Genomic DNA, 9,196 nt, shown 5'->3' with positions numbered 1-9,196 from the left:
AAAACTGCACAAATGGAAAGGTCTGCCTATATGGTATTTTTTTTAAATAATTAGAGACACTCAGTTTTTCACCAAGCATTTTCAAGTATGTTAAAATATACTCATTAGCTTTCTTTGGTGTTTATTACATGCGTATAGTGCAGGGGCGGGCAAAGTCCAGCCAGGGGGCCGTACTGGGCCTGCTGCAGGCTCCATTTCCCAGCAGCTCCTGCCTGCATCACTGTGACCAGTTTCTATGGAGACCCCAAAAGTGGCAGGGCCATGACAGCATGGGGCCAGGGTTTCCATGGAGATCGGCCCCAGCAGCTCTGGCAGGGCGCACATCTGGGTGGGGAGCTGTTCCGGGGCTGGGATCTTGGCACGGGGACAGCGTGGTCTGGAGCTGGGGCAGAGCTGTGATCCAGTGCCCCAGGCAGGGGTGCACAGGCAGTGGATCGTGGCTCTGCACTGGCTCTGGACCATGCTGCCACTACTGCAAGATCCCCTACCTACTACAAGGAAAAATCTTTTTTTATTCATTCTGCCTTTCAAAAACAAGGTGTGTATTATATTCAAGGGCATGTTGTATGTGAGAAAATATGGTATTTTGTTTGCTCTCTCCTATTGTTTAGGACATAGCTTCATACCTTATTTATTGTATACCAGGGCAGTCCAACCAGCCACCAGTGGAGTTAACACCAGGCCTGCAGGCTCCTGCCCAGCCACTGCTTTTCTCTCCACTCCCATTACTGCTGCCAGGGTCTCTGGGCTCCCTCTCTCACCTCCAGCTTCCTTTTCCTGCCTGGCTTGGGGAGCAGGAATGTCACAAACTCTGTCTGCTCTGCACCCACAAAAGGCTGCCAACCATTATATTAACTGATAGCAGCGATCATCTGTTATCCTTTAGATCAGTGGTGGCAAACCATTTTGGCAAACATGTAGGGGTTTAAGTCCAAAGTATAGGATAGCACCTCTTTAATAAGCAGCCACTCCTGTTGCGCAGTGCTGCTGAACCCCATTGCCACTGGGACACAGAAATCCTGAATTTGGCACCACCTACTTTTGCAGCTCCCACAGGACCAAACCCTTGAGGCTGCACTGATCCCTGACTCCTACTCTCCTCCACTCCAGTCTGATTTCTATCCCCTCCCCAATCCCTTCTCCCCCTCACCACCCCGACCCTTGCCCTCCTCTGACTGCTGCTCCAATCCCTGCCCTGCCTAAATTCAGCTTCTTGGTTTGGGAAAAGCAATTGCAGAACAAGGTATTTTCAGCCCTTGAAGACCTAGGACAGGTAAGGGGTCACCTGTGGGTATGACACATGCATATTTTGACTGACACCTCAGAGCTGTGATGGAGCATGCTCATCTTAGATTCTGAAGAATTAACTAGTAAACTCTTAATAAGTCTCTACAGAGCACATACAAATATTTTTAGAAGCTTAGAGGACTTCACCAAATTTGTGCAGTTTTTCTACAGAAGAGGGAAAGGGACATTCCTGGAAGAAAAGTCATCCCTCTGCCAAATTTCAAAGTCCCTGTGACAAACCATAAAGGCCCTAGATCTTCTCAATTAAATTCTTATTACTATTTATCTTGGCAAAACAATGTGTTTTCCCTTAATCTTGTTCTGGGAAATAGCGAAATTATTTTTGTTGAAAATGTTCCAAAGGAAAAAAAACCTGACAGACACCCAACATGGGAGATTTTAGCTTCAATGGTTAAAGTTTGGCAGAGTTATAGCAATTAAAAACAATCTTTTATTGGGAAATGTTGGGTAACCTACAGCATCAGCTCTGCCTGTAGGTGCAATTAAAGTGTTGTCTGCTCCATAAATATTATTCAAAGGATGAATTCTGATATTTGACAGAGCTAAGAAACATCTTAAGCTAAAATCTCTTGTCACTTACATATTTCTACCATTTGAAAGTCCTATTGGACTTTGTAAGTAATAATGATAATTCAATAATATTTTGCACTTTCATCCAAAGTTTTCAAGGCACTTTAGTATAATTAATGGATCAGAATATCATCGCTTCATTATTAACAGCTAGAGGTTACATACTGTTTGTCCCACTGACCCTTACTGATGATGACAGACATACTTGCTCAAGCACTGATTTTCTCCCACTCAGCCCTAGCAGCGTCAACATATCGTTTGCCCCAGGCAAATTCCTCCTTCCATTCTCCATTCCTACATTAGATCCAAACTGCCCACTTTTTGATAAAAGGGAAATTCTGCTGTTGAAGGATTCTAGAATCACTTCATCTGAGAGGGACTTGTTTGTATCATGAATATCAGCATGTGAATGACAACACAGAACCAAGGGCAAATACTGTGACCGACGTGTGCATAAATCTTCATAGCTACTGTTCTGAAATGATCCCTTCCTTTTGTTTGCTTTCTCTCCCTTTTTTAAAAGAAATCATGCCTTAGTTCCTTCATTCATGCTTTTTTTTGCTTTGCTTTCTCACAAAACCCTAACTTATTCTCGACACATACTGTAAAAATTAATGGAGACTAGGGGAGGTGATGACTATAAAAAGACAATATTTGTGGAGTTCCTACCTGTCAGTTTATAAGTAGTCATTGAGTCATAACAATATGGAAATATCTATGGCTTACAGCATGAAAATCAGCATATGTAGTCATCATATATTTTGGGGGGGAAGATTTACTAAACGAACACTGTCACTTTTGCCTTGCAACGGAACCCGCTTTCTCTTTTAGGGATCATTGTGTCATTTGCTATTAATGTTAGCAGCATTCTGGCTTACAAAATCTTCAGATTAACGTGCCAACTCCTGTCAGTTTTCCCACAGGCTGTCTAGAAATGATAATCCACTAAAGGATTGCTTCATCCAAGTGGCGGTGTCCAAGTCAAATGCTGGCAACAGGCAGGGAAACCCAAACCTGTTGAGGCAGACTTTGCCCAAGCTTCAAGGAATTGGAATGACAGCCCTTATAGGAGGGGGTGGTTGAGGGACATATTTTGCGTGAGTAGAATAAGTCCATGGGCTGCACCCATGATGGAAGGCTGAGACTGCAATCATGCTAGTTGGAAGTTTGTGGGCCATGATGCTGATCCTGGTCAAAGTAGGCCTGCGGCTGCACTGTTTGGAGTAGTGCCTTGTCAGATTAGCTGTATGATTACTGTATTTGATACTCAACCTGGATAGACAAGCCTGCCAGGCAGAAACTGCTCAGGCAGATGATGTTAGGAAGGGCAAAAATGATCCACCGCAGGACTAAGACGACAGATGACACCCAGCAGTAACAGCAAGCCAAATCCACAGAATCCACTGTACAGCTGGCTTGCCCTGGGCTGCCTGCCCCTTTGAAGTGGAATAGACATCACAAATGAGCTGTCAAATTAGATCACCAGTTTACAAGTGCTGAAAGAGACTTCGTTCTTCTAATAGAAGGGAAGTGGAATAGATCAAAATCTTCCTAAAAGGGGCAAGGTAATATGGGAGGGGAAAGGGGACTCCTTAAGATTTTACAACAGTAAAAAATAACCTCCCTCCTCCCTGCACAATGAAAGATGAGCCTGGTTGTATTTGGTAGCAGCTAGAATTATTGTAGTCGCTACCAGTACAGGAAATAAAAGTGAAGCCTGCAGGAATGTAAGCACAGTAGCAACAAGTAATCATTACTGTGAAATCAAATTCTCTACCCAATCTACAATATCCCTATATGTTACCCTAGAGCTGGGATCCAAAGTGCTATAAATCCAGTATTTAAGACATGCAGCAGTGGGATAAGAAGCCCCTGTGTGGATCCAAAAGCTTAGCACAGCAAAATAATATATGATCACAACTTTCTCCCCATTGCTTTTGCAATAAAATTCACCCTGAGCACAAAGAAAGGTGAAAATAATTCAGTTTCAATAAATCAAGAATAAAATTAAGATCGCCTAACATGCAGGAACGTGGTCAGGTGTATGGAGAATATGAAATTTAGAGCACCAGTGAGGGACAGAGGCAGGATGATCTAATTATGGATGTGAAGAAATATTGCTCTCTGGGGGCAAAAGTTAAACGTACTAATCTATTGAACAGCCACGTCCCTGCAACTTCTATATGGTAGTTAAAGACCATGAAACATGCCCAAGTTTTATTTAAAAGATGTATGAGTGTGTGTGTGTGTGTGTATACATATATATATATATATATATATATATATATATATATATATATATATATAAAATAAAATGGGAAACTAGAAGGAAAATTAATTTATGTACCTTATTACTTCTCATTTTAAGTATTGTAAAAAAAAATAGTGTAATTTTATTTACATACTAGCTTTTGTGTACATGTATGTGCATTAAAGCCAATTTATAGACAGACCAGTGCAAATGCTCTTTGGAAAAGGCCTCAGGAAGCCCTTGCTCCCCCTGCACCATTGCTGTACACAACTATAGTTCAGCTGCAAGAAGATAGGCAGTACAGAGGACAGAAGATGCCAGTGGATTTCAAAGGGGATATGTACAACTGAGGGACATGAACATTGACTCCTTAAGAGCTAGGACAGCTGAACCGGATGAAGGCCATGACAGACCTGGTGGTGCACCCATGGATCAATATTATCTATCTACAAATCACTCTCAGCTTACAACTGATTTGCCTTAGCTGCTTGCTGTTTAGGGAAAAAGATCCTTCCATTGATGCCCTTTTGAACAAGGCAAGCAGGTAGTGCCCAAGGCCCCAAACCCTGTATGTTCTGCTCCACCTGAAGCAAAACTGTGAACCTCCCACTCAAAATAGCGAAATTATTTACAAACCAAGATTAAGCAGTAGAGAAAAAGCATCTAAAACAGAATGAACACTTCCTTAGCATCTCTAGATTTAAAATGTGCCTAAAAGTCAATTGAGATTAGGCCCTGAAGTTGGTTTTAATGAAAATGAACTAACAACATGCATCTTTCCTAAACAGACCTCGAGATCTGACCCTCCATCAGCTGCTCAGTATCTAGCCCAGTAGTTCTCCACCTTCTTAGACTCAAGCACCCCTCAGAAAGTGCCAGCTTTCTTTGCGCTTGTCTTTTGACTACAGATAAGTAAATAGAGCAATTCTTTGGAAAGTACTCAGACAGATCACAGCAGGTCAGAATGTTTTTGACATTATGGATTTCTCTTTGAAATCTCTGGGTTTACCTTGTGTGTCATCTTTGCACACCAAATAGTCCTAACATTGCATGGCAACCGGAGGCACACTTGAAAGGATCTCAAGGCACCACAGGGCATCATGGTACTCTGGTCAAGAATCTAGCCCTATGCTGGCAAGTCAACAGGTGCATCTGACTTGTATCCTGCCTCTTCTAATTCACTGTGCTATTCCTGGAAGCCCTCCAATCTCATCTTCTCATATTTGGAGGGAAAAGCCAGATCTGTCTACTAATGGTTTAGCGATCCTAGTGCTATTTTCTTTTAATAGCTATTTTAATTGTACTCATTAGTCTCAAAGATGGTGTTTTCTGCCAGTTGCAGATAGAATTTCACAAACATGTTCCTCATCTCTATGTTCTTAAAATAGATAATTAAATGTAGACGACAATACAATCTGATTGTAACAAGCCTTGTTTAAAACTCCCACTTGAACAATTCTAAGAGCAAGAACTGTTCCCCACCCCCACGTTATTGTGGTACACCATATTGACTAACTCTAATCTAGCAAACCACATTTTTAAATTGACTTCTTTCTTAGTCTCCTAGGAATTCATTGCAAGTTTGTAGTCTATCTTCAGGTGCAGTTACTCTTGCATTGATGGTCTCCCCCCCCCCCAAAAAAAAAATCTGATTAGCAAGATTAAAGATTAGCCATATTACTCATAAACAATGAAAAAACATTTGCAATTATGCAATTTTATACATTGCAAGTGTTTCAGGAAAACTATTTTAGGAATGTTTTAGCTTTTTAAAAGCATAAAACTGGATAATCTTTCGCATACATCTGCCTGCAAAATCAGGTGTCTTAGTTCCCTTTTGCTGTACAGCCATATAATTTAAATACCAGAATAACATGTTTAGACCCCATGTCGTGACTTTTGATATACTGAGGCCTTCCAAACCTAGAAGCATGAACCAGTTTACTTATTGAAACCTTTGAAATATTTCCTTTCAAATGGTATCACAAAAGGTTTACATGAAAACAGATTTTAAAAGCAGTTACTCATACATAGGAAGCCATTATTAATTCATCAAAATATTTTCTTTGAGGGTCCAGGAGCAGAGATAAGAAAAGTAAAAGGTTGAAATAATAACCTTTTTACACAATCAAGAGGTTAAAACACTACAGCCCATGGTGTTAAAGCTACACATTCTACCTGAACACTAATTAACAAGGTAATGGAAACTGAAAAAGCCAGCTGCAGATCCAGGGGAGGCTATAGTGGTGCAGCTACACCCCTTTGATTCCTCCTTCACCCAAATTTTAAAAACAAACTGCCTGGCAGTGGTAGCAGCATTTCTATTCAGGCAGCAGTGAGGGAGACACTTGATGTCATGGGTCATCGTAATCTATCCGATTTCTTCTAAACTCTTCATTTCACAGGTATTAATACTCTCTTCTTTTCAAGTCTTAATGTTCTACTGATCAAGATATTCTTCCTTCTACAACTCTGTTGTCTGTTCCCTGCTCCTGGCACTGTAGCTCCTATTTCACAGCCTTACAGACTGTTTCTAGCTCTAGCTAAAAACATTAACTCAGGTGTGGGAATAACTTCCACTGAAGCACTGGATGCACTGTCAAGATGCTCAAGAAGTCTTGATTTCATGAATCTGAAATAGGTTTACGCTTAACTCTAATGACCACAGAACTAGAAAAAGTTTATTTTTTAAGTACATGATATACGATACAGCAAATCAATGTGCATTCCAATAGTTACATTATTTTTGCACCAGTCTTCAACTGAATAATATAGCCGTAGGCCCCTAACCTAATAGTAAGGCTTCTAGTTTCTTTTTATCTGGAGAAACGGTGCAGCAGGAAGTGGCAGAGAGAGAATGACAGAAAGCATGAGGTACAAAATTGTGATTAATGCATGTGCCCCTCTAACAGCTACCCAGTGACAAGAACAAGTTTTTATAACACAGCAAATGAGTTCTTCCTGATTTCTGTTCTGGTGCTGAAGGTCCTCTGCTTTGGATCCCTTTTAACAATCTTTGTGTTCTTGCAAATGGGATCATAGTTTGTTACATGTTGTTTCTCGAACAAAAATATAACTGGAGACTTCCTATCTCATGCATCTCTTTGCTGCACAGCTACTCCGAGTCTCTTCTTTCTTCCCTAGAACTTACACAGTGGCAAATTTAAGTTCTCTTTTCCCCTACAATCCATTATTACCCAAAAAAATAAGAATGGGTTTAGCGACTCAAGTTCTGCTCTGGCTGCACATACGAGACAATGAAGTTACATGTATAGGAAAAAAGTAAATATTAACTAATTTTGTATTTCTAATGTACTGAGGGGAAGGAGTCTCTGGTCACCATTTTTTGTTTGCTAGCAGTGGTCATCTAGAAAGTAGAAATAGTGAAGTCAAATCAGAGTGATAAATAGATAAAGTGCACATTTAAGATGATCACATGCTGGGGTTCCTCTGCTGATTTCTTCAGTTGTTGAAAGGTTGTTGTTGCAGTGCGATAGCACCATATGGCAGCAACCTCAAGTCCTAAGGGCACATACTTAAAAGACCATAACATGTCAGGCCCTTGAATAAATTGGAAAGAACAATTATGTAAAAAAAATACTAATAACACCACAATGATGAGATGCATTACAAGTGGCATTGTTCTGTGCTGTGAAAATGAATTCATCACATCTCCATGGTCATCATCACAATTCATTTGTGAGGCAACAAAACCAAATAAAATCCCAACACAAAAGTTATTGTGCCCTTAAGCGAACACAACTTTAAGAAAGCAAATGGGGACTGAGGGAAGAAAAGAACTGTTTTTGTTGAGGTTTAACAAGTGGATAATAAAATATTACAAAACAGAAGCAAAAGGACATGAAACAACTGTCTTTTAAATAGAGGAGCATTTATCCACCCACATTCCTTACACAGATCACCAGAATGTCAATTTGATAGAGAACATCCACTCTAATAAATGAGCATCAGCAGCACATCATGTGAAGATTAGTTTTATTTTTAAAAAATGCGCCCCATACATCTTTAAATAGGCCATGCTGTATTACTGGTCATTATTTCTCAATGCTCCCATTATATATCTGATTACTATGAACAATCCAAAATATTAATACAGAAAATAAAAAGTCAACCTATGTTTTCCAGACTTTCCTCTCAATACAAAAGGATTAATTCATTTTTTTTATCTTCTGCTCTGAAAAGCCCCTTTGAGTCTATCTATCTGTAGGGGAAACAAAATCAGAAGTTTTAACAATATTTGTATAATTGAAGTCAGAACATGCTGCTTAAGCAAAGGCCTTTCCAGCCGGGGTAATGTTGTTCATATCCTTTCTTCTCAAAACTTCATAGATACCTGGGAGGGTGTTAGTACTGGCCAAAGAGCATTCACTTCTGTTTTCTCACTACTGTTTCTAGAAAACTCTAGGGCAAAACTAGAGCAGCAGTCAGCAATTATTTTTGGTGGCAGGCCAGAATAACTCAGCTTGGATTAGAGGCAGGCTAGGGCTAGGAACTGGCCAGTGCTGCTGCTTCTCTTAGTTGTGGCACAGGCAAAGCTCCCCACTGCTGCAACATCACCAGAAAGCCATTGAAGCCCCTGAGCTCTATGAGTTGGATCCTGCAGACTGCACAGGCTATACATTACCAACCACTGAACTGGAGCATTGGCTGGTAGAGAACAGTGCAGACTTTGGATTCTGCAGGGCTACAATCAAATTCCCATGCATATGTAGGCACTGTGGGTTAAAAACCTATTCATCTTCTTTAGAGTGTTTATCAACCCATGGGTCGCGACCCAAAAGTAGGTCGCAAGAATATTTCTAAGGGTCATGAGCCTGTGCCAGAAGAATGTGTGAAAGCACAGGTTTCCCCTTGCAGGACGACAGCGTTCCAGCCTGCAAGGAGAAACCTGGGCGTTCACATAGTTTCAGCGGCTGCTGGGGGCACGGCCAGGACGCAGTCAGGCAGGGTCGTGGGAGCAGCCCCAGCAGCCAGATGAAGGTTGGTGGGGGGGGGAGGTGGCTGGGTGCTGAGGCTGCGGCAGGGCAGGGTGGGGCTGGGGGACTG

The sequence above is a fragment of the Alligator mississippiensis genome, chromosome 3 (genome assembly GCF_030867095.1).
Source record: "Alligator mississippiensis isolate rAllMis1 chromosome 3, rAllMis1, whole genome shotgun sequence".
NCBI lineage: Eukaryota > Metazoa > Chordata > Crocodylia > Alligatoridae > Alligator > Alligator mississippiensis.
The sequence above is the reverse complement of the archived record's forward strand: the minus strand, read 5'-3'. Positions refer to the sequence as shown.